The 25,171-nt window shown below is 35.7% G+C and overlaps 1 protein-coding gene across 22 annotated transcripts in view; it reads right to left on the minus strand.

Moving 5' to 3' along the window:
* The window catches only part of TENM3 (teneurin transmembrane protein 3), a 1,328,112-nt gene that overhangs the window by 1,033,567 nt on the left and 269,374 nt on the right, over window positions 1-25,171 (minus strand). For 21 of the 22 annotated variants that reach the window (XM_048302936.1, XM_048302938.1, XM_048302937.1 and 18 more), the window contains exon 4: window positions 1,324-1,388. The exons of the other annotated variant lie outside the window; for it this stretch is intronic. The gene's annotated coding sequence lies outside the window, so the exon portion shown is untranslated. The remainder of the gene's footprint in view (window positions 1-1,323; window positions 1,389-25,171) is intronic. 22 annotated transcript variants of the gene reach the window in all.

A 25,171-nucleotide genomic window follows, 5' to 3' on the forward strand; every position in this document is an offset into this window, starting at 1 on the left:
TCACCAAGTTAAATATATCTTGCCAATTCATTATGTAGGCAAACAAAGGAGGTAATATTATTCACTAAAAGATTTCAACTACTTGTTCCTATTTTACTCAGAAATAATATATTGGTAAGGACAACTAAGATTATTACCTTGGATACTTCCTAAGCCTCATGGGATGCTTTGCTTCATGTAAATGCACATAGTGGAGGGTACCTTGTCTGAAGGGCATAAGTGTTTCCTTTTCCACAGTAAACTTCCCTTAGGTATGTTTGCCACTGACATGCAAGTAGTCAGATATTCAAGACAAAATTAATTTTGTTTTCAGTCCTTCAGATGTTTAATACATTTGGGAAGGTCATTTATGCCGAAGTTCAGTATAAACCCAGCCCTACACTGAAAAAAAAAAAAAAATCTACCTTCAATCAAACTAATCTAAATATATTAATTCATATTACATTATTATGCAGTTAAACCCCAGGGAAATTAAAAAGAGGGAGTTATTTCTTTACTATATTTTACTAACAAGAGGCATATAAAAGTAGGCAACAAGGAAAAATTTGTTCTCAGTACATAACATTGTCTTGTACTGTGAGCAATTCACACCTTAGTGTACACTCACCAAGTGGAAACCAGTGCTTTAGCGTAAAAAGAGCATGAGACCACAGTTTGAGCAGTGTTTCGTGTTTCATGTTGGGTACTTCCACTTTCAACACAGAACAAAGTGCTGCCACTGTTACACTCTCCATGACAAAAGAGGCAGTGAGTCTCCTCCATTGACTCACAGAAAACTAGGACAGTACAGTTGTTTCTTCAACACAGGACAACCTAATTTTATCCTCATGATGGTGATAACTGAGTGAACAAAGTAATGGGGTCTTAAGTGGACCAAGTGGACCATATAATTGAAATTAACATGCCTTTTGAAATTTGCACTTACCTATAATTAAGATCTTAGTATGCAAATAGCAGCTTATGACCTAATATTCCCTATGTGTCCCTTTCCTGATTTCTATTAAAAAAGAGAACTATTTCGGCTTCTAGAACAGATCAAACAAATAAACCATTCTGTCCTGTCAGAATCCCACAAAGCAGGATGGATGTACAGAAGTGTAGTTTGCTAAAGCTTGCACCTCACCTGGCTTGGAGTGGATTAGCTTATTCCCTAGCTAGCTATCACCCCACAAAACAGTGCCAATATAAGGGATCAAAAAATCAGAAACATCTTTATAAAGTAAAAATATACACACTGATCTGTGATAAACAAAATAATTACACCATGACCTATTCTATTTGCATAAATTTCCCTCTGGAAAAATCTAGTCTAAGCTCACTTACTAGGTTCAAGGTTCTTCCTCCTATGCTCCAGTGATACCACTCTGTCTCTTTTGTGGACAGGAGTTCTAAGAAAAAGAAAATAAAAGGAAAATTGATGAGTACGTTTATTTAAAACATCCGTCTCTTCAGGTTTTAGAATGTTAGTCAAAATGGGTAGTAAGATGCAAAACTTAGCTTTGAAGGCACCATACCTGCCAGTTCTGAGGAGAAAATGCACTAAGGATGTTTTCTTACATCACGTGACTTGGTTTTTGAATACCTTTCTGAATTTCCACATATTTTTCCCACTACTTAACTATATCTAGCTTTGGTAACAATAATCCCTCGGTATTTTTAAACAGGGAGCCATTCCCCTTAATAATCTATTGACTTTCAGATGTATCACAGTGAAGAAAAAATACTTCATCATTTGTAAACTGTCAGAACTTGATCAAGCATATCCTAACTGATAATGACAGAAACTTGCATGATGTCTTAGGTATGGAACATAAAACTTATGTTCATTTCAACTACTCTGTGAAGCCTCATAAAATTTTGAGAGAGTTACACTAAGCTAATAATATATTGCTGCATCAATTGAGCCAAAAAACATCCATAAAAGTGTTCCTTTTACATGCTCTGAAGCCTCCTGAAGGGAGAGGAGGGAGAGCGGAGAAGGAGAACTGGGTTTTACAGTGTAGCCTAAGTAAGGAGGTCAGAAAGGCTTTGTGCAAACACCAGTATTTGCCTTCTGAGGAGACAACTTACTAATTGTGAATGTATGAAATTAATAACGTTTGAGTGTCACAATAACTGACTTGAAAAAAAACCAGATACTTGAATATAAGGAATTTTCCTTACTCCATTATGTGATTTTATAAACCTGTCTCAATATTGTATACAATTTTACTACCACAGGGTTATGAGGAACAACTGAGTGAGGAAGACACATTATATTTCTTCTAGATTGCCAAATGGAGTGATTACCACCTATATACAAAAAGTGGTATTTTAATGGAGAATATAGCAAAGGAATGAGATACATAATCTATCAAAATAAATATTTTTCAACTAGTTGAAGGTAAAATTCCTTTTTGTAAAAACATGTTTTCAAGCTATCAAATCTGTATTGTCTTCTATATAAATCTAATAACAGAAAATATATTCAAAACACACAAAATTTTACAAACTCATTTACAAACATTAGTTTATAAAATCCTAAATATTCACTGAATTTGGTAGGCTCATTCCACAATTGTCTCAGAGAAACAAGTAAAAAGATCCAGGCTAAATACCTTGCCTATCCAGCCCTGGTGTTCAGATCACTGAATTCTGCTTCACTCACAAACTCAAAATGAACAGTGCTGAGGATTTTTTGGCACAACCATTGAACTTTATCCCAAAACACAGCGTTCAGAAGATAAAGGACTTATCTATTCTGAATTTTCTGTGCTGTATACTACCAAACAGCATTCCTAAGACAATTTGTGTAGAAAACTCTTCATGACTGTATCCTGTTGTCTAGTCCTCCTATTTTCTAAAACCCACATAAGTTACAAACACAGTGATCCAAACTGTACCCTTTAGCTGCCTTTATTCCTTGCCCAAGGAATCTGGGACATAATTTCTGATTGTGATTTAGTGAGTTCTGGTATCCGCAGCACATAGTTGAGGCACAGTGAATTATCACCAGTGTCATGGTTTTACGCCCAGCTGGAGATGAAACACCATGCAACCATTCTCTCAATCTCCCACTATCCCTTCCCCCCCATCCTGGTAGAATGGGAGGAGAACTGAAGTAAAACTTGTATTTTGAGATAAGAACTTAATAATTGAAAATGCAATAATAATGGTAAATAATAATAATAATGAAAATAAGAAGGGGAAAAAGCCAAAGTGATGAACAGTACAATTTCTCACCACCCACTGACTGACATCAGAGCCCCCTTCCTGAACTCAGATTGACCACCCTTCCAGGAAACTCCCCTCAGTTTATATACTGGGCATGACATTCTCTGGTGTGGAATATCCCTTTGGTCAGTTTGGGTCACCAGTCCCAGCTATGGTCCCTCCCAGTTTCTTTTGTGTACCCCCTCACTGGCAAAGCATGAGACAAGGAAAAAAATGTCCTTAACTAGGATAAACACTACTTAGGAAAAAACCAAAATGTCAGTGTGTTATCAACACCATTCTCATTCTGAATCCAAAACACAGCATTGTAACAGCTACTGAGAAGAAATTAACTTTATCCCAGCTGAAATCAGGACAGCTGGCCAGCTGCTGACGCTTCCCTACGTCCCTCAGAGTTAACCCGGGGCTTCTCTTTCACAGCTTTGCATTCAGTATTGTACAGCTGCCAGGACTGATAATATCATTGGAACAGGTTCTTATGTGGTAAAATGCAGCAGGCTGATGATGATCATAGCACCACAGCAATTCTGCATTAAACCAGCCTGAAGGTCCCACAGGAGACACAGTGATGGCCAGTGACTACTCAAGTTCTGTATCTTGCTGGCTAAGATTTAAGCCAGGATGTTACCGAGAGCAGGTCCCATAAGCCTCAAAAGTTAGCAGATGATTTTTGATTGATCCTGTGAAAACTCAACCATGTGCTGCCCATTGCCAGAGCCCAGTTTCAACTTGAAACCCTCTCATGAATATGGGCCAGCATGTCCAGGATCAGCTTCTTGTATCTCTCCATCATGGTAGAGGTCAGCTGCTGGGGGGGGGCACTGATGGTGGCTGCTCCCTGCTGTCAAAGATGGATTAGCAAAGGGGCACCCAAGGGCAGAGCAGGGCTGTGTGCTTTTGAGGTTTTTTTGATACTTAGCTAACAGAAGGGTAAACCTGAGGCTTTGGACTTTCTGGTAAACTCTGCATTATGCTACCATTGAAGTTAACTAAACAACTACACACAGAAAACTCCTTCTAAAACAAATACAGGTATTTGTCTCTTTCCAGCTGAGTTAGGTGAGAATCAGGGTCGAAATTGCTTGTTCTCTTCCTGACTCATAAATTTGTTTGCCTGCCTCAGCTTCAGCAAGAGGACCTACATGCTTTTAACCAGAACAGTCCTTGGTATTCCCTTGCAATTTGGATTCAGTCAGCTCTGGGCTATGAAGCACTCAAAGCTCAGGTCTCCATGCCAGGTTATTCTGATCCAGCTGCTAGGTTAGTATGAAAACAAAGTGAACAAAATGCCTGTTGCATTCCCATAGGATGTCTAAATTAAGACAGATGAGTGACAACTCCTGTTACCTCCATCTACTTCCAGTAGAAGACACCTTGGCAGTATCTCACTTAAGTGTAAATTAGAGAAGGAAAGCACTTGGGTGGACTAGGTTCCTCTGATAACCTCAGGTTTTCAGGGTCTGTCCTCTCCACCATTAACTAGATGAAAAGTTTAAGCAGATTGCAACACTGTGCAGGGGCTGTGTGAACTGCCTATGCACCGTATCTCAGGAACATCTGGCCCTGGTCCTGATATTCCAGTGAAGCATTGCTTGAGTTAGAGAGAAAGTATTTCAACCATGACCATCAGAGTTATGTACAAGCCTGGAATACCACCTGCACTGACACTTCCACTGATTGCAATAAAAAGGTGGCTTTTTAAGAAAATTATACTCATGACCTAAGTATTGAGATCTGTGTTGGCTTTTATTCTCAATTTTCAGTCTCACTCTGAAGTATGAATAATGCTCTTCCATACTTTTATTTAATCCTTTAACATACTGGTGCAGAGACAAGAGAGGGAAAATGCACATTTTTTTATTGAACTCTGAGATAATATTTTCTCCAAGTTTGTTCCAGCTTGGAGAAGCAGCCTACTTTGGAGAAACCATGACTGGAGAGACAATCTTTTCTCTCTAGTTTTACCTGGCAAAGGAGTTAAACAACAGAAGATGTCTGTGCCTGACAGACACTTGCTCTAAAATAGGAATAATTCTTCAGGATAATGGGGGACAGATGAGCTTAAAAACCATCCACGCAAACCAAGAAACATATTACAGGAGCTTGTTTCTTTCCTGCTTCAAATGCTATGACAAGTCACTTTATCTCTCTTGTGCTTGTCTCTAAATCTGTAAATAATATTTTGCTACTTCACAGACATTTTTAGAAGTTGAATTAATGCGGTCACTGAATTGGAGTAGCCTGTCATTGTTTAACTTTGTTACATTGCTTCAGAGCAAAAAAAAAAAAAAAAAAAGCAGAATCAGCAGCCACTGCACCAGCAACAACATTTACAGCATATATAATAGATTCAAAAGCACAAAAGTAATGAAATTCTGGAGGTAATTTTTAAGGAGTAAGTGCCAGTTTGATGTACTTAATATGTTTTCTGCTTTGATGGAATTGGGAATCTCAGCTGAGGGTATAACTGGAGCAGGCGAGAGCCATCTGACAAATAAAGAAATACAACCAGGCTTGCTGAACTTTGGAGGAAACACAGGCGGAGTTGCACAGGGGGAGGCAAACAGCTGTCTGCCTTCTATGGGTGAGTTCCAGGTTTTCAATAGCTAAGAGGGAACATGGATATATCAGAGGTACTATCACGGAGACAGATGCCTTCCTACTCAGACAGCTCAGGATGTGGGTGGTATGGAAATCTGGAAGACCTGTATTTTAACATGAAACATTCATACAGGAGCATCCTGCTTACAGTATAGATCACTGCAACTCAATAACATAATTGAATAGATGACTTCTAAATAGTGATGTTTCATCCTCCTAATAACCCATAATTTCAATTTTCTCCATAATTACTTTGTAATGAATCTTTTATTTATAATTCTTTTTTAGTCAAGCCAAATTTCATATTAAAATAAAACCCCTGATCCAGGAAATTCTTCCTCTACATATAAGAAAGCTTTTCCTATTTAAAAATACAATCACAAATAGAACTTTATTGATATTAATAAATGACAAAAATAATTGGATATGACAATAAGTGGAAGCTAAACTACATATTTAATAACATTATTAAAAGGAACGTGCAGTAACTCAAATATTTGTTCTACAGAGCTATTCACCATATATACTCTGGAGGCAGATACTAGTTAACAGTGAGGAGTAAAGAAGTGTGATTGTTTCAAAATTAAGTATAGCTCACTTTTTGGTCTCAGAAACTAGAACAGACAAGCAAAAACAAAGATTTTTTTTTTCTCTTTTCAAAAGATCATACTTACACTATTAATAAAAAATAAAAGGAGACCTACAAGGAGCACAGGCCTCTTTTTATTCCTCATGGGAGTAGAGAAGAGAGAAAGAAGGTAGGTTGCCAGTACATAAAAGTAAATATCAGATAAGAAAATCCTAGTCAATATATTTTTTCCTTCAGTCAAGTTATTTTTAATACATACTGTTCTGTCTCTCTCTAGGAGACATATGTTATAGGAAAGATTAGTTTTGCTGTACCTATTGCTTCTGCCAGCCTGCATCAAAGAAAATTTAGAGATGTGCTGACAGTCTAATACTTGCTATCAGGTTCTACCTGTGATAAGAGCTGAAAAAACATCTGTTGAATTTTTTCACAATAGTCAAATTCTACTATGAGGGATATTAAAAAATAAAAATAATTATTTTAAAAAAACACCTTCTGATTTTAAAGCACACAGTGGTGACTTCTGAAGTTATTTCCCATAAGTTTTAAATTCATTAACTTGAAATACAATGTAAAACACAAGTATCTGAGTCGTTGTCCAAAGCTAATGAAATGCATTTCCATAAACCTGATTTGGAAGATTTTTCACCCCTAAAGGTGTCTGGATGGAAAGCAGCAAACATTAGCTAGACAAGAAAAACAAAAGATGAGTATGCAGAACCCTCAGTATCTCAGATGTGCTCAGTTCTTACTTTTCCTTGCAAAAACAAAGGAACGAAACCCCTTTCTCCCTTCCTTTTCAATTTCAAACCAAACTAAACTAACCAAAAATACTGACACCTCTCCCCCTTCAGTTCTTCAGAAAAAATGAACATGCCATATTTTTCCTATTTCTCACACCAAACCTTTAAAAAACAGGATTCAAAACATCCAGATAAGACTCTCATGTAATATAAGTGCACACACAACTCCTCCTCTCCTTCCAGATCAAAAGTTACCTTTCTCCAAAGGAATTTGAGGGAATGGTATGTAGGAAATGGTAATAGTTATGCTTATGGTCTTCATCTGCATTTCTCAGTTCAGTTAAAATCTTTGCTTAAGCGTTAGTATTTTTGAGAAGGAAGTCAAGGACTGCCCAGAGAAGTTGTGGATTTCTCATTGGAAGTGTCAGGTTGGACTTTAAGCAACCTGGTCTAACATAAGTTGTCCCTACTCATGGCAGGAGGTTGTATATAAAAAATATCTAAGACATCAAGTATGTTGTCTGGTTGTCAAATTATATCTCATACATGTAATCCAATTTCATGTAGGCATACAGAAAAAGTTCCTCCAGTTCAGCAAATTATACCAGGAGTTGTAGCGGTGTCAAGAGACTGAAAATAGTTTGCGCCTCAAACATTGATATAAAGTTTTGCTCATTATAAAGAAGCTACAACCAAAGAAGCCTCCCTGAAGAGTGGGACTTTGGACTGAAAATCATATTGTTGATTATATAGAGGGAAACCTATCAGTCATCTCAGACTGAGGGAAAGGTATGCAGCCACAAAAGGCCAAAGCCACCAGCTGCAACTGTCCTGGGCTGAGTGTGGGGTGGGGGGAGAGCCCAGCTCACAGAAGCCAGGTTTACACAGACTCCCCCCAACCGAGGGGGGAGGAGGAGGTTTTGGGTGTGTGGTGCAACCTCTGGCCAGAGGCACTGGGAACACCCATCCTCTGTTACACCAACAGGCCCAGCTGTGGAACCCCCAGCCCCACAGGGCACATCCACGGGACTTTCACGTGAGAGGCAGCTGAGGGGGAGCCATAATCCATCAAAGACCCCCCAAAGTGCTCCCCAGAGGCTTTGCACCACAGGACTGCACGTGATGCAACAGATCCAGAGCCTGCTGTGAGAGACTGCCCCCTCCCCAGGGGGACAGGCCTGGACATTGCCACCTGGCTCGAGGGTATATGAACCCATGGGACTCTATGCTTTCACCACCAAGAAGGCCAGCTGGAGAGGATCAACAGAACATCATTGGGATCCACGGAGTGGTGATATTTTCCTTATTTCCACTCTCTTTCTGTCCTCCCCACCTATTTTCTATTTCTTCCTTTCTCGCTCTCTCTCTCTCTCTCTCTCATATTTACTATTGAATAAAACCCATACTATTGACTGGCATATGGTCTCATTTGCACCTTAATTCAGGCAGAGGTATTTCTAAGAACCTCAGTATTCAGATCTTAACAAGGGGATGTCTGAGACCAATAACGCACTAAAGAGAACAGGAAGAGTTTTAAGGACTCTTGTGCAATCTGTAATTAATTAAAATACAGTTTCAGCAGTGATTTAAGTATATGATGGACAGCTGATGGTAATTTTCAGCATTAGAAAGAGAAACCATATTGAAATTGCTGGTTAGAATGGAGGCTTCGTACTCGCTGGGCAGTTTGACACTCTTATTGCAGTTCTTAATTAATTTTATTTTTCCTTCTTTTATTTTCCTATACAAATATTTCTGTTTCTATTATTTATTGTTAGAATGATGCACAGATTCTAAAAATAAAAACTTGATTTTTCCAAAATGTTAGTGTTTTCATCAGGACAACAGAATATATACTTTTTAATCTGTTTGGCCTAAAACAGTGTAGTTCTTAAACCAATACAACATATTCCCTAGCCTACCCTTGGATTGACTTGCATGAGCTGTAGTCTAAATCCCTGTTTCCTCCAATAAGAGGGATTCAGAACATTAGGCAGATCATGCAATATTGTGCTGCATAATCTTTTCCCCAGTGGTTAGTGTGCTGCGGATCATGGAAGTTAGATGACTGAAATGTTACAAATTCAGATAAAGAAAAGCTTCACATTTTACATTAATCTCTCAGAGTGTCTCGGGCTTTCTTTGGCCATATAGTTGAGTCTCTCTTATTTTTAAAGCTCAGGGCTTTTGTAGTCATCCAGGCACTATACTTCTGCCAAGACAAACTGGTCTGGGTAACATCTTCTAAAAAGCCAGTTTATCTTCCCTGACTAGGAATATTCTTGCCTGCATCATCTCAGGTGCTATGGAAAACTCAGGACCCACTTATTCTAACTAGAATGTCACAGAGGTACCAAGAATAGTGGAAAATCAGTTTCTGAGATAACTACTGTCAGTGTTACAGAAATAGCCTAGATCTATAAAGCAGTGCTTATACCAAGTTACAACACTTTAAGGCTCAGGCTTGGCCAAAAACATTTCTGGTAAGTAAAAAACCGGTGAAAACCAAATGATAAATACAAACGTCTTCCTGGATCATAAACAGAACATTCACATTGATTCTTAATTTTCCTGTGTATGAATTGTATCTTTCACAACTAGATATAGCTCTCCATTATTTCTCACAGAACTTATTTCTGTCTGATGTACAGGTTACTTATCTACAGCCAACAATTAATAGAATAGACTGTAATAACACTTATGTGTGATTTCTTCATATATAATTTTCTCTTTCCCTCATACATACGCATGTCCTTGCTCTCTGCATTTATTTTATCATCAGTGTAAAATCTGCCACTGTTTTTTTACACAAAGGGTGAAGGGTCTCAGAGTTATGATTTGAAGGAACAAGATTAGCGAGAACACACCAAAATAATAAGCAATATTTTTTTAGTTTCAATCAAGAATGTCAAATAACTTCTGGAAAGTACAGGATGATATCTGAGAAGCAAATACTGCAAGAATACTGCTTGTAATAAGAAGTAGTCTGAGTTTTATGAGATTTGAAAAGCAACTCTCATCACCTTTACTTAAAATTCAGGGAAGAAACTCGAGAGTAGTATCTAGAAGTCCAATTTCTGCATCTCAAGACCAAAGGAAATTATGACTAGAAAAAAGAAAACAAGACATATCCCAAAGGGTTCTTAAGCATGGAATGAACAGGGTACCTGAGAGGTTTTGCCACATCCAGTCCTGGATAGACTGAAACTTTACTGGGAAAGACCCTGAGCAACTTGACCAAATACTGCTATTGGCCCTGCTTTGAATAGTGTCTCAGTCAAAATCCCCTTCTGGCCTAAATTATCCTAGGTTTCTGTGATTATAATGTGGAGGAAGAGGTGGGTTTAAGTGGTAGGTTATGCTTATAATGTAAATACCAACAAGGGGAGCTGCATAAAGAACCTATTAATCACTTAAGTAGGTAGGGATACCAGAGGTCCTACTGACCAGTATCCCTCTGAAGGAGAAACTGAAAGGTTCCCTCTCCCGTGTTTTCTACTTCCTTACCAAAGTTCAAATCACTTAAAAGATGAGTAACCTTCAAAGCCTATCCAAGGTCACTACGTCCATCAGAACCAGAGAGGAAATTTCAATCTTGCCATCCTCCCTTTCATGAACTATATGAATTATGAATCAAACAGAAGATCCACTACATTTTTTTTCAACACACACCAAAAATAACTGATCTATTAACAGCATTTGCACTGATCCAGCATTGCCCAGGGAGGTGACTCAAAGCAATTTTAATAGTTCAGAAAAAAAAACCCTTGGCAATCATGTTGAGAGTTTTTCAGTATACTTAGATAGCTGTAAAGACAGAAAGGCTAGTCTTTTACTGACAGTTTTCTTATGGCATATAGTCTTAAATACACAATTAGTGATATCTCACACAATTAATGGTATCTTAAATTGTATTTTTTTTATTGCTTGTGTTTGTGTGCATATTCCTGAAAGAAACAGAAAGCTCCTTAAAACATCAAGGTTTACAAAGGAGATGGAATTGCTTCATTTACGAAACACAGACACACAGATATAATGTAAGCTTATGTATATCACCCTAATGAGCTACAAGCTGTGTTTTGGATATTTAACATTTTATCTTAATTTAATAAACTACAAAGGTACCTCACACACACCTCACATCAATGGAGGCACTTCTCAAGAAGATAAATTTGGCCACTGACTCATCTGACAGAAATAAGAGTAGAATTAGCCAACAATAATTTAGTTGAAATTGTCATTAGACAGTTAATAGACTCAGTGAAAATCTTCATATACGAAGAGAAAATCTGTTTGTTTCATTTACAAATGAAACAGCTATACATTATATATATACATACACATGAAGCCTGTAAATTTCTTACTCTAGGCCTAAATCATATTAATGAATAATATTTTAAAGTTATGCATTAATGTTATACATTGTTTTGTAGGTGTGATACTATCTATTCTGAAATGTACAGAAGACAGAAGAGTAAATATTTTAGAAGGGAATTCTGCAATTAATATTTATTTTAGAAATGTTTTCCCATTTTACCTAAAATAATGGAAAGAACTTTCTCAACTTTCAAACGAGATTGGAATGAGGTTTGCTAAGGGGGAGTAAACAGGCTAAGTTCATTAGACATGAAAGTTTTCTTTGAGGATACTAATATCTAGCTATGAATAAATTAAAATTATTGCAAATGTGCTATCATAATTATTGTTACTATTACACATCAGCAATGTGGAATGCTGGAATGACTGCAAGTATGCATACAAATAAAACTTCGTAGCCTTCTCTTTTCTTGGTAGAAACTGAAGTGACTATTCACTGAAGGCTGGAATTACCTTACTCTGGATGGAATTGTTCTATTGTAAGTAGGATTTTGATCAGCTCTAGGAAGCAAAGACAGGTGCTGGGAAATTCATGCTTACTAAATAATGTAACAAAAATACAATTGATTTGTGAAGACCTACATCTACATTGCAGATCACCCACATCCTGGTCTAGATAAGAATTCTTGTAACATTGAGCATATACATCTTTGAGGCAATACCTAAAAAAGCTGAAAAGGGGTGGCAAATTAAAGATATAAAATTTATCTCAGAGAAAACATAGTCTTGGGACCATAAACATAAAAACCAAACAAGTATCTCCATGTTTTGGGTTTTTTTCTTTTAAATTAATTCAAAAGCCTTTCCTGTAAATTGTTATGTGACTTTTTTTTTTTTTTACAATTAATTCTGGAGTCAAAGTTAAAAATGCACAAGTATGTTATCTAACTGGAACATGAAGTTACAATGTTTGACCGTGAAACTTTTTGGTACAAATAATCAGAAATGTAGATGGTTTGACAGAACAAGATATGCTCAGTATCATAAATTTTCTCAGTGTTTTATACTTACTTTTTGTTAATTCAAACAGGCATTTGAGTAGAAAAAAATCGGGATGTGTTCTATTTGTGTTGATTAGGTTTCAAGATTTTCATAGTACATTTTTCAGAGCAAACCTTATTTGGAGCAAATGCAGCAATTACTTTCTCTTGTGAGTCACGATTCCCAAAGCCTTTGAAAGCATTTTATAGGACTTACAGACTTTGGAACTACTTTTGAGTATCACCTGAAAACCATTGGTTCTCATTTTCATCCAAGTTCCAGAGTTCAGTACATACTCCACATAAATACCTATGTGCCTGTCTCTCCTGTATACTGTATTCTACACTGTACATGCATGTGTGCATATGGATAGGTGTGTATAGAAAATGTATGCACTTTGCAGTGCCAGTACCTACATCCTTCTTACAACTCTAGCCAGATAAACTTTTAAAATAAGTGTCTTTCATTTTTAACATAAAATACTCCTTTTGAAACTCAATATAAAATGGGAAAACTAAATAGGAATGTGAGAGTCCAAAAAAGAAAACCAGTAAAAGCATTTGCCTTCTTATTATGACAAAAGCAGCAGATTAAAAAAATAATTTTATTTAATCTTCTATCTTGTAAGAATATAGGGATTCATCAATCAATACGAATAGGAGTTTACCAGTATAAGTAGTATACTATGGTCTTCCAGGCCTTACAATGCATATTGCCTGAGAGATGAACAAGATGTTTGGTCCAATGCTCACTTTAGCAGTGCAGTTTCACTGAAATGGATGGCTTTACCCTGCTTTATATTGGTGAAAAAATCTAGACATTCTATCTTTTTTTTATACTTAGATAGAAGAATGTGTTTTATGCACATCTTCTCTCATTACATTGCATTTCTTGTTTTCAAAACATAAGGTAAACCTAAAGTTGTAAGACTTTTTCTTTCTTTTTTTTTTTTTCTGCTGAATTACTCTGCAATGAAAGCACAGTGTTACCATGTGCATGCTGAAAAGCTTTTCCAGGTGACTTGACCATAAATGAGAGTATTTGGGGATGGGGGTGGGGAGAACAGATGAGAGATACCAATACTGAGTGTTTTCTTACTGCCTAAATTCCGTGCCAACGTGGTGTCAATACGAAGGGATTTATTCTATCGGACCTTTTTGTTCAGCTGTGCACTTCCTGTTAATTAGATCAATACCTGTGTCTATTAGGAGCTGGTTTAATATCCTTAATGAAGGTTCATTTAAGGTTCATTCTGGTTACAAGGTAGTTCTTTTCTTATATTTTATAGAACTCCTCTTATACTCTGTATTCATTTGTAGGCTGTAAGTGATCTTCATTTAGGGTTTGTGTTTGAAATCTGGAGTAGTTGCACCACTAAGCAGTGAACACAATGAATTAAAAATATTGATAACTCTTAAAGAAATTTTATTTTTCTTTTATCCCCTTTAGATGCACCTGCACTTTCATTTTCTACCAGCACTGCCACTTACCAGTGGCAAGTCCACTTCCTGAACTTGCATGGAAATACATCTAATATGGCAAATCCTTCTCTCTAAAAATGTATCCCTTTCTTTGATTTTAAATGGAAAATCTTTCTCTGTTATACAACTGAGTAAGGGAAAAGTATGTTATAACTGGAAAGTAGGACAAGGCACATTTAAACACCTAACTACCAACAAAAAGGACTACAGACATCATGATCACCAATTTCAATTCATTAAGCCAGCAAAGTTTCAAATTTGAAATTTTTCATAAATCAATTTTGGGTTAAAAAGTTAGTCACGGCCTAGGTTCTGACATATACAGTTGAAATGTGACTATTCTGTATTTAGTACCCTTTGTAGTTACGCTATTGTTCAAGAGACAAAAAAATAGGTATCAGTTTTTAGGCCTTAAACATAAAGCTGACATTATCACAGATCAAATAAAACTAGTACAAAAAGTACATCCCAGAAGTAGCTTTTCGAGCAGAACAGAAATCTGAGTGTGTATTGGTTTTGTTTTACTTACTGTCATCATAAACTCCTGTGATGTCCTTTGAAGCTGAATAAAATCCATCAAACTATTTCCTGTGAAGCGATCAGTTAAACTGTCAGTTTAAGGGCTGGTCTTTGGATGATTGATATCAGTTCTGATTTTATCTCAGGCAAATATTCTAAATGGAGTAGATATCAAGTACTATAAGTACTATTTGAGGAACAGAAATAGCCTAAAGTTTCACAATTCTAGTTGCATCATACAAGGCGGGGAAAAAAAAAAACTTGGAAAAAAATGCAGAAAAGACACTACATAAAAAATGTCTTTTGGAGGATAGAGGCATCCACATGTGTGTATAGAAATTATGTTGACTATTTATTTTGTTTCACTTTGTTTAGCAGGAGGTAAGGCCTGAGAACCATCACTTTGACTTTTGATTTCCATGGGATCCTCTGGTCCTTTACAAGAAGGAATACATTGCTGCAGCATAATTTTTGTGATATTTTCAGTCTGCATCTCCTCATTTGATAAGCATTAGTTAAACTAGTCACAGACATCAGTACTAGTGAATTTCTGTCTGTTGAGAGAGAAGGCTTCATGATTTCATATAATTTTCAAGATTTTTGGACATTAAACATGGGATGTGGAAATTCTTGACTTGAATTAATCTAATCTTAGTGTCTAACAGCCTGACTTTGTTCCCTCAAGGCACAATAAAAAATACCATCTTATTAAAATACCCGAATTTTTACATTTATTTATATGGAGAGAAAAGGAAATTCTGCAGAGGGCTAGTTAGGAAAGCACACATACATTTTTACTGTTAGTTATTCAAAGTATTAAAATATTTTTCACAATGCTGAATGTGTTCCTGACATGTATCAGCTAACCGGAGAAAGACTACCCAAATCCGTCAGTCAACATAAAATATTCAAGACCCAAAGGGCAAAGAAAATGTTTTACCTAATCTACCTAATTTTTTTCAGGTTTGAGGGTTTTTTTAATCCTTTCTGTTGTTTACAGCAAGATCTTTTATTGTGTTTTATGTTCAATTCTCAGAGTATAAATGTAAAGATGTAAGTATAACATGTTTTTCATAAAATAAAATATGCCTTAAAACATTCCAGACATGAGAATTCCTGTCCTGATATCATTTATCTAGAAAGCAAACAAGAGAAAGCAGCAATTTGAACTCCACTTCATTAAGAAGAAATAAATCTACATTGAACGTCCTACCTTCTGCAAAATTCCACTTTGCAGTCTGAACTGAAGCACACTGATGATAACAACCTCAAATGCATAATGATTTTTCTTTATAATGATACTTCCACTCCCTTCTGAAGGATAAAATCAGGCTGTGTAAATAAGTCTTTGCTTGCAGAACAAAGATAGCATGCAATAATTTTAGTACTTCCAGGTTAGTAGAGATAAATGTATTTGCAGCACTTCAGCAAAGTGCTCTGACTTCATAGCAAATACAGGCTCTAGAAAATGCACTGCTTTTCCACTTTTATTCCCTAATTCCCAAGAAGTTCCTACAGAAAGGGTAAAAACTTAATATTTTTCCACCATGAAATGATTCAGTTACTCTTTTCTACATTACTTCAAACAGCGTTAGAATTCAAATTCTCTCTTGCCTCAACATTTTAACATTAAAAGGATTACTATGAAAAACATATGTAATATATTACTTGCTCTTCATATTTCATAGCTTTTAGACTACTAGCTAGCTCTAAAAAAAAACATGGCTGGAAAAAAATATAATGGGATATTTAGAAGCAGCATTTACACTGTAAATGGATTGCAAAGTTAGCTGGTTGCTCATGTGGACAGTGTTTTATTCTTTATAGCTACCATATTTGATCCCATTTATTTTACAAGAAATAATAAACTGTCAGTCTAAGAATTTTGGAGAAGAATTTAGTTTTTCTATATTTTGTCACTTTACACTACTGAAAAAAAAGCATCTAAAATATCCCAAAACTTAGTTTTGTTTATTTGATAGTCATGCAATTATTTTTTAAGAAAACATTGCCTCTAGACCTAAAACCAGTTTACTGGACAGTGTTAATTTCTTATGAGAATAGCTTACTATATTGGATAACATCCATTTATTACTTGAGTTTAATTTAGAATTTAATTTCATTTTAATTAAATTCTTCCTACATGTTGAAGAGACCTATATCTAACCTCATTCAACTTCACAAATGACTTTATGTTAACAACCAATTTATCAACTTTCTCTATAAGGATTATACATACGGAATGAATACACAAAAGCAAAAGGTGAAAGCAAGACAAAACCCATTCAGCAATACTATCATATGCAAAGGGGGAAAAATATTGTCTCCTTAATTCACCTAATCTAAATTAAAAGAATTGATGACATCTGTTTATATAGAATATACTGTTTATTATTATTTAATCATATTGTTGAAACAATGGTGGGTAGTAAAATCAAAAGCCAGAAAAAAATAATGACCTTTTATATCTATTACATTTAGCTTTATTAACTAACATGATTGATCCTTAAAAACTTTGCTTTATGGGTTTACCCCAAAGAAAACTCCCTATTCTAAAACACAAGGGACAGCATCACATTGCAGTTGAACAAATAAATCATGTATGGCAGCCAAAGAAGAGAAAATGTAAAATAACATTAAGGTGCATGTTTTTCTTAGACCACTAGCAATTCTTCTCACAACTTGCCAACTGCCATCACAGTGTTACAAGTTGTTGTACAAACATTGGAAGAAACAGTCTGAAGTTTATAAAATTATAACCATTAGGCTTCAAGCTTTTATTTCTTTTTTATCTTTTACATCTCTCAAACATTGAGATGGAGAAACTTGAGAAAAGTGTGATCCAGCTTTGGACTGCATAAATTCCATCTATCATTCTGTTTAGTATTTTTTTCTTTGCTTCTTCTAGTAATCATAGATGTTTGGCCTAGATTAAGTACTGCCATAAGTATTTACCTAAATCTGAACTTTATGACAGGAAGATGTAACAATTGAGAATGACATTAATGAAGATGAAAAACTGATGATAAACCTGCAGTAAGGAATATGTCCCAACAGTACAGATGACCCAAGCCCTAAAGAGGCTTATGAAGTAAAAGCTTGAAATAATTATGAGAAGATAGATGGGATGTTGTTAAAACTGCTAAAGGTGTTTTCATGTCAACAGTATCTAACTTCAGCAATTGCATTTTGAAATGCCTCTGGAGCAGAAGCCCGAGGCCAGACAAGATAAAAGGAATTTTAAATTCCATGAGTTGGCTAATTTTAAGAATTAGAGTGGATCCTACACTCCGTTATTTACTTGCTCTCTTCATACCCTTCATGGTTTTTAGCATTTTCTATTTCTAGAAGATAAAAAAGACATAAAACTAGGTTCAAAAGCAGTCATTTTCTTACTTCTCTTTTATGTACCCCAATATAACATGCCAATTTACACTCTGGTTTTGTTCAAATTTCTTTATGTGCTCGAGAAGTAAGAGAATTTTCAGAAGTATATTTTAGCCAGTCTATAACATCTGAAAGGATATCTCTTGCTTTCTTTTTCAGACCCCTTCATCACAGCCTCAGCTGAGGCTTTGGGTACTTCTGCGAAGAAGGTGAGCAAAGCCCTTAAACTGGATGGGTCAGCAAACAGAGGTAAAGAAGGTGACTATACAGCAAGTTCAGCTGTGGGGGAAACCAAAGGGACAAAATGTTAATGTAAAAGATAACAGATTACCACAGCTACAAGACAAATAAAGCAATCACCTTCCCTCTCATATCAAACAAAATAAATGCAGACATAATCTGAGGAATAAAGGAATCTTTCCAAGGTACTATGGAAAAGTCCCATTTCCAGATCAGGAGCTGTTGTCTTGTGACATGGAAATGTCTCTCTAGTGGAAGAGGAAATGGTGGCAGGTTCTTCTCGAAAGGTTACCATGTTTGCCTTGTAGAAAGGAGAGCCTTGCTGAACTAGGCAACCCATGGGAAAAGAGGTGGTTGGTTACAAGGGTGACTAATTCTGCTCTTTCAGTTATAGGTTAGTTTGTAATCTCTCAAAGAAATACACAGTGACATGGCTGTGAGGGCAGAAGAAGAGGACTACACAGTGTGTCTAAATGGGTTTGTAGAAAATCGCAGATTCATGGTCCACGGTTCTGCATTAGAGGAAAAAATAAACCAGAAGCTACAGAAGCTAAATTGGGCAAAGCTGCATAGGACGCTAAAAAGAGGTTCTCTCTGCTAGGATTCCTGAAACTTCTCCCACAATGCAGAAAACAAGACAGAAAGGTTATTGAGGATGCAAGTTGAAATGTGCTTTTGATTCATACAGTGAAAAAAGAAGCATAAGGATTATCAGACAGGGGTCAGGAAGGGAGGAAGCTCATGCAGGAAGGTCAGGCTTCCCTTAAACTATTATGAAATCCAAGTTGCTGCATTTTCATATCAAGAGGGTCAATCACGATTTTAAAGTTAAAAAAGAGGAACATCAATCTGTATTTTAGAAAGCCTTCAACCATGATGTGCTGAAGTTTGTTGTGCTCATGATGTACTCAACAACTACAAAGTCAAAATATTCTGTATCTTAAAGCAAAGGTTAGGACAGATGTTGGAAATAGTCACGAAAGAAGCAACAGAGAATTGTCAGAATACACTGATAGTGAAACAGAAGAGAGTGAAGCAATGATACATGTGAAGTTTAAGAAGTAAAATTATGACATGAGAATAGCTGTTCTTAAACAAGGCTATTGATAGAATAATCAGATCAGAAGCTGGAGGGAAGGATGACAACCATTGGGACATTAGTAGTGGGAGGCACAGTGTACAGGTAAGACAGAAGAGGATGTTATTATTGAACAGATGCTCTTTATCAGTAATCATAATGCACACACTTCAATATATCCTTGCAGGAACAAAACCATAGTAAATGGTAATAATAATAAAATCATTATGGTTATGCTTGATTTAAAAAAAAGGATACCATATTAAAATGTGAGAACTTATTCAGAAGGAAAAAATGCAAGGTAAAAGTTAAATTTTTTAATATGATGTAGAAAATGTACAAGAATAAAATTCTCAAGATTCAGAATAACTGCAACAGAGCCACAAAGAAATAAGTAAGGTCCAAAATGAAAACAATGTGGCCATAGAGTAAGGATAAAAATGACAATGAAAAATCAGAAGAAAAAGTGAAGCTGTGCCTGAGTTAGGAAAGGACAACCATAAGTTCTCACACTTTCAGTGAAGAAATGCAAATATAACAAGACATTAAAAAGTTTGTGGAAAAAGTACAAAAGCAAAAAACCCTGAAATAAATCCTTGTTAAAGTACATCAGAAGCAGAAAGCTCATCACAGTGCCTTCAAGATCAACAAAGGATTAAGGTATAAAAGAAGCACAAACAGCCAAATGGATGGTTTGCATCTGTGGTGACCCAGAATCTGCGGAGCTGCATATAGGGCAAATCCTTTTACAGAGTACTTAGAAAGTAGAAAAGTGAAACTAAGGGTCAATGGAAGAGGTCACAGAATAAATAGATGAATCAGTAGTAACAAATCACATCAAACAGTATTTATTCAAGCTCTAAAGGATGAAAGACCTTAATGACTAATGACAGTGTGTAAACTTTCACTTAACACTGTTTCCATACCAGAGGCTTTGAGAATAATTAACCTGGTGAGAATTTTTAGGAGAACTCCAAGAAAGACCTGGAAAACTGTGACTATTAAGATGGCATTTGTACCAAACAAACTAGTGCAAATTACTCTGAAGAAAAGTATTAAAAGGCACCAGATAAATAAGATGTTATGGACAAGAGTCAGCTTTTGAAAGGCAAGGTATGCCTTGCAGATTGACTGGAATTTTTTTTAAGGAATGAACAAGCCATAGGATCCATCCCATCTGGTTTACTTAGGCTTCCATATGATGTATAAGTTCCATCAGCCACAGTTCATTAAAGAAAAATCAGGATCAGACCGTTGCTTAGAGAAAAAAGTTGGTCACACAGAACAGTAATTTTATGAGTATGGCAAGAGAGAGTATGGAGTAATGGTGAGCTATCACAGGGAAGAGTACTACTAATTGAGTTGCACAAGAGTAAGGAATAAGACATATGCTGTTCAAGAGATTCACACCACAAATGATGCAGGAAGTGATTAATGAGGTGACAAGTCTGTGATGATATGAAGTTATGCATGATCATAACAACAAGTACTATGGTATGGAAACAATAAAATGAAATATCCAATTTAATGCAGAGAAACACAGTGCAACATAAGGAGAGGAAAAAACTCAAACTCAGCCTTGACTATCCATTAATACTACCCCAGCTTGAGATCTTCAGATCCTTATAGACTGTTTTTGTACTTTTCTCAGTTCTCATTAAAAAGAAATAAAGTGTTATGAAATATCAGGAAAGAAATAGAAAATGAAAGAAAACAGTGTTATGCCTTCACATAAAACCACACAAATGCTGCTCCAGCTGTGTTGCATTGACTTTTGAGATGAAAAAATTCAACAGTAAAGAAACAGAGGGGTGATAAGGATGAGCTGAAGTACAGAATGTGCTAGAAAAACACGAGCGGTTGGAAAGGTATATGATCTTGAAAGCAACTAGACAAATCTATGGAAGAAATATCTATTCAGGGTATACATTCTGGCTCCTGAATCTCAAACACTTTCTAATGGGGTAGTTTTCTAGCGCAGTATCATTATGCGATTTCTCTCTCCATTAGGGAAGTGTTATTGGTTACTGTCAGAAACAGGATACTTGACAATACTAACTTTTGGTCTTACCCAAGGGAGCATCTGTTCTTGCATGTTCCTGAGTAGTAAAACAGACAAAATCTGAACCTGTAAAATCTTGGTTTCTTTCTATGTACACTTTTCCATTGGTTTTTTACAACTGGAACTTGATAATCAAGAATGCTCACCCTGTAAAGTTCAGGAAGCGTTTAATTATGGATATAAAAATGCTGTGGTCTTTTCCTAAGTAAACAAAATCTTCTCCTCTTTTGTCAAGCATATGCTTGAATACATGTTTTTTCAATACACTCTGTAAATAATCTGGTAATCTAGAGATCTTGCTGAAGCAGTTTCATCCAGAAACAAGGTGGTGGGGGGTATTCCCTAATATGAATAACAGAAGGTCAGCTTTAGTTAGAGCTAAGGATCTGTTTCTGCTTTCTATTGCCCTCCTCTGTGCCTGAAGGTGGCAGCATCAAGATGCTACAAATTTAGCAGTTATAACCAAACAAAACACCAGTTACTCCTAAAATAAAATTTGATATGCAATTTAAAAATGAATAGTTTAACTAACACATCATAAAAGGGATACATGGATTAAGGGCAATAGGCTGCAGTAAATAATTTAAAACAATGTCCTGATTATTTTCTAGGAATCATGCAAAATAGTTGTTCAACAATAGTTTTTAAATAATAAATGCAAGTTACTATGCTTCAGATGATAGATTTTCTTAAAACATATTCATAAAGCAAAATTTAAAAACTTAATATTATCTTGTATTTATTACATCTCTTCATATCCTGTTGCACGTCAGCAAGCAGAGAACATCACTTGTTCATTTAATGTATCACTTTTAAGATCTACATGTAATGTAAATATTGCTTCGTCTCTTCAAGATCTTCAACTGAAGCATGACTAGTATCTTTCATAAGGTAGGAGATTTGATACAAAATTCTGGGAATTCAGACACCAAGCTCAGCACAGCTGTATACATCAGAGGTCTGCAAGCAAATGAGACAGTGGTGCAAGCAAACACACAGAGTGACTTTGGTCATATTTTCTGCTCTGAAGTGGATATATCAGGACTAAGCAGAAAAGTGACAATGGAAAAGAGCTTAAGCACTTATGCCTTTAATGTTTTTAAGAATACAGAAAATATGCTTCCATTCAAAATCCACTTCCTAGAATAGACCATGTTTGACTACGAGCTTGCAGCAAGATTTTGAAATTATGTTAAATTGTGCCATTTAATATCACATTAAAAAGGGAGACCAATGAAGTAATTTTATAGATATTTGTATATAAATCTAGAAGGCAGTAACAAAACATTAGTGTACAAAAATGTAATCAGGACCATTATGATTAACATACAGATGGCAGACTAGGACATCCTTACTTAGGACATCCTTACTTACTTATTGTCAAACCATGTTAGTCTCACAAAATCCTGGAAGCTGAAAGTTGTTAGAAAGTGGGAGATTTTAAGGCAAATTACACCACTTAAATTTGCCGTTTCCTACTTGCAAGCTTACAAACTTTGTGGTAATCAGAATTCTGAATTGAAAATACAGGTCTGAGTGCTATGCACTCTCAGGTACCCTCTAACATTGACAAAAAGATATCCATGAACTAAAAATGTGACCCAAGTGTCAAAGACCACCCAAGTATATGCAATCAGAAGCAGAAAGCCTAAAGAATATGACTTTTTTCAACTGATGGAGGTAGATAAAAAGTACTGTAGGTACACAAGGTCTGAATAGTACATCACGATCTGTTTGGGAAGTGTACTTTGACAAAAGCATTTTGTAAATAAAAAAAGATTAGTTGTTTAAGCAACAGGATTATATTTTAGAAAGTGATCTGCTAATCTCTATCTTGAGAATCAGCATGAAAGGCTCACTATGTGGTACTGGCAAATTGTGTGACTTCTGTAATGTTTTTCTATATTCATAACTGTAATAGTAAACAAACCTGACATTAAAATCACACAATAATTCCCTTTAATAAGACTGTCACTTCAATTCCCTCAAGCTTTATTACCATAATTCATTCTGTATGAAAATATCATATAGCCAGGCTTTTACTTAAGCTAAAATTTCTGCAAATATTTAGTCAGGAAGGTTTAAAAATCTTCCCAAATCAAACTGAAGTATAAACATGATATTGTGCCTATTACAAAAAATGTTATTTAATTTAGGACCTCTAAGCTTTGAATCAAGGACTTTTAACTCAGCATATAACTTCTGTGCTAAGGTTTTTCATGTGAAGTAATTTATACATAAGTTGTCTGGGCTGCAAAATTCTTACAGAATTTTCCTATGTCCTATGCTTTTTATAAAAATAATGTTCATAGATAGGAATATTTTGTTTAACATCTCAAAAGATAAAAACATTATTGCTGTGTTGTCAGCCCCTTCAAAAATCTTTCCACACACAAAAAAACCAAAGAGAGTTGGGAGGAATCCTGTAGCCATACTGATGACTCTTCCCATGATAGTCTTTCCTAGCTATACCCACTGAAGGAGGAGTCATGCACTGGAAAATTCTGATAGTAGCAGATTGTGAATCTTGAGTTTACCACAGTGTTGATGAAATACATGGTTTCTAAAGAAAAAATATTCTTGTGTTGGAGTTTTTGGGCCTTTTATAGTTTGCCTTTCCCCCCACCTCCTCAAGTCAATGAATGAACACGAAGAAATCAGCAGTAAAATTAACTGATATCACTGAAATCATGAAGTCAAGCACCCAAGCTGAGTTTCTGGTTGCCAGCACAAAATGAACGAACCTACATTGCTAAGATAGAATATCTTAACTACAAGATCACATACACTGTTTCTTAAATGGTTCAATTTTTCCAGGACACTGAATAGATCTTCCATGGAGTCGAAGCACAGTAATGAAGGAAGTTGTTCACTGTAGGAACTCTGTGTTACTTGTTCTAGAAATGGAAACAATATAATATATAAAATACAACAGAATGAAAAAAAATACAGAAAGAAGAAAAGGATGGCTTCCTGGCTCACACTCTTGAATTCTATCTTACAGAAACAGTTTTTCTTCCTGACTTCAGCAACTGAGAAGAGCACATTTCTCATGGTTAATTATTGCATAGCCTTTTTTATTTTTTACTATTATTACCGGATGTAGTGAAGTGATCCCACCAGCAGAAATGTTTCTTTCTTACAAATGAAATGGAAACTATTAGAAATTTTCCATAAATAAAGTCTTATGTAACCCTCAAGACTCAGAAATGAAGCAGTAAATGTTACCCACATTATGGAGATCTGTGACCTTTCACTGTCAGTAATTCTGTTTCCTTTCTACAAATTGGGGTTAATTCAGCCCCTTCATCCAGAAGGATGTTATGAAGATTAATTAGTGTTTGTGAAAAATTCAGATAGTATATTGATGCACACTGCTGAAGAACACTTGAGGAAATTAATCATTTCTTCTTTACAGCAGGAACTGAATAGACCAGAGTAAATAATATATGGGGCAATTCAATGAACAATTAGGACAAGACAAAATATTGAAAAACTGCTTATTATCTGAGCAGTATTTACTTTGTGTATTTAATAAGAAAGAAATCCTGTAACTAAAGATTTCTCTAATCCAAATTCCAAAGATACAAACTAAGAATGAGCGATAATTCTGATTCCTCCCCTTCCTAATTTCTGAGTTCTTTGCAAACATAATAATGTTCTCTGTTATTTCAATAAAGCAGCAATGATTAAATTATAATGCTATTTTTATTTTAACTGATTGAAATTTCTGCACTATTTTTAGATCCAACAATTGAAGATCGAATGAACTATCTAATTACCACGTTAAGAAGCCATATTGACGCCAAAGAAAGAGATAGTGGCTAATTCACTGTCAGACTGGAATAAGAGCCAATAGAAACCACCTCTTCTATGCTGGTGACTGATGATTATCACTCA

The sequence above is a fragment of the Corvus hawaiiensis genome, chromosome 5, assembly GCF_020740725.1.
Source record: "Corvus hawaiiensis isolate bCorHaw1 chromosome 5, bCorHaw1.pri.cur, whole genome shotgun sequence".
In the NCBI taxonomy this organism is placed as follows: Eukaryota; Metazoa; Chordata; class Aves; order Passeriformes; family Corvidae; genus Corvus; species Corvus hawaiiensis.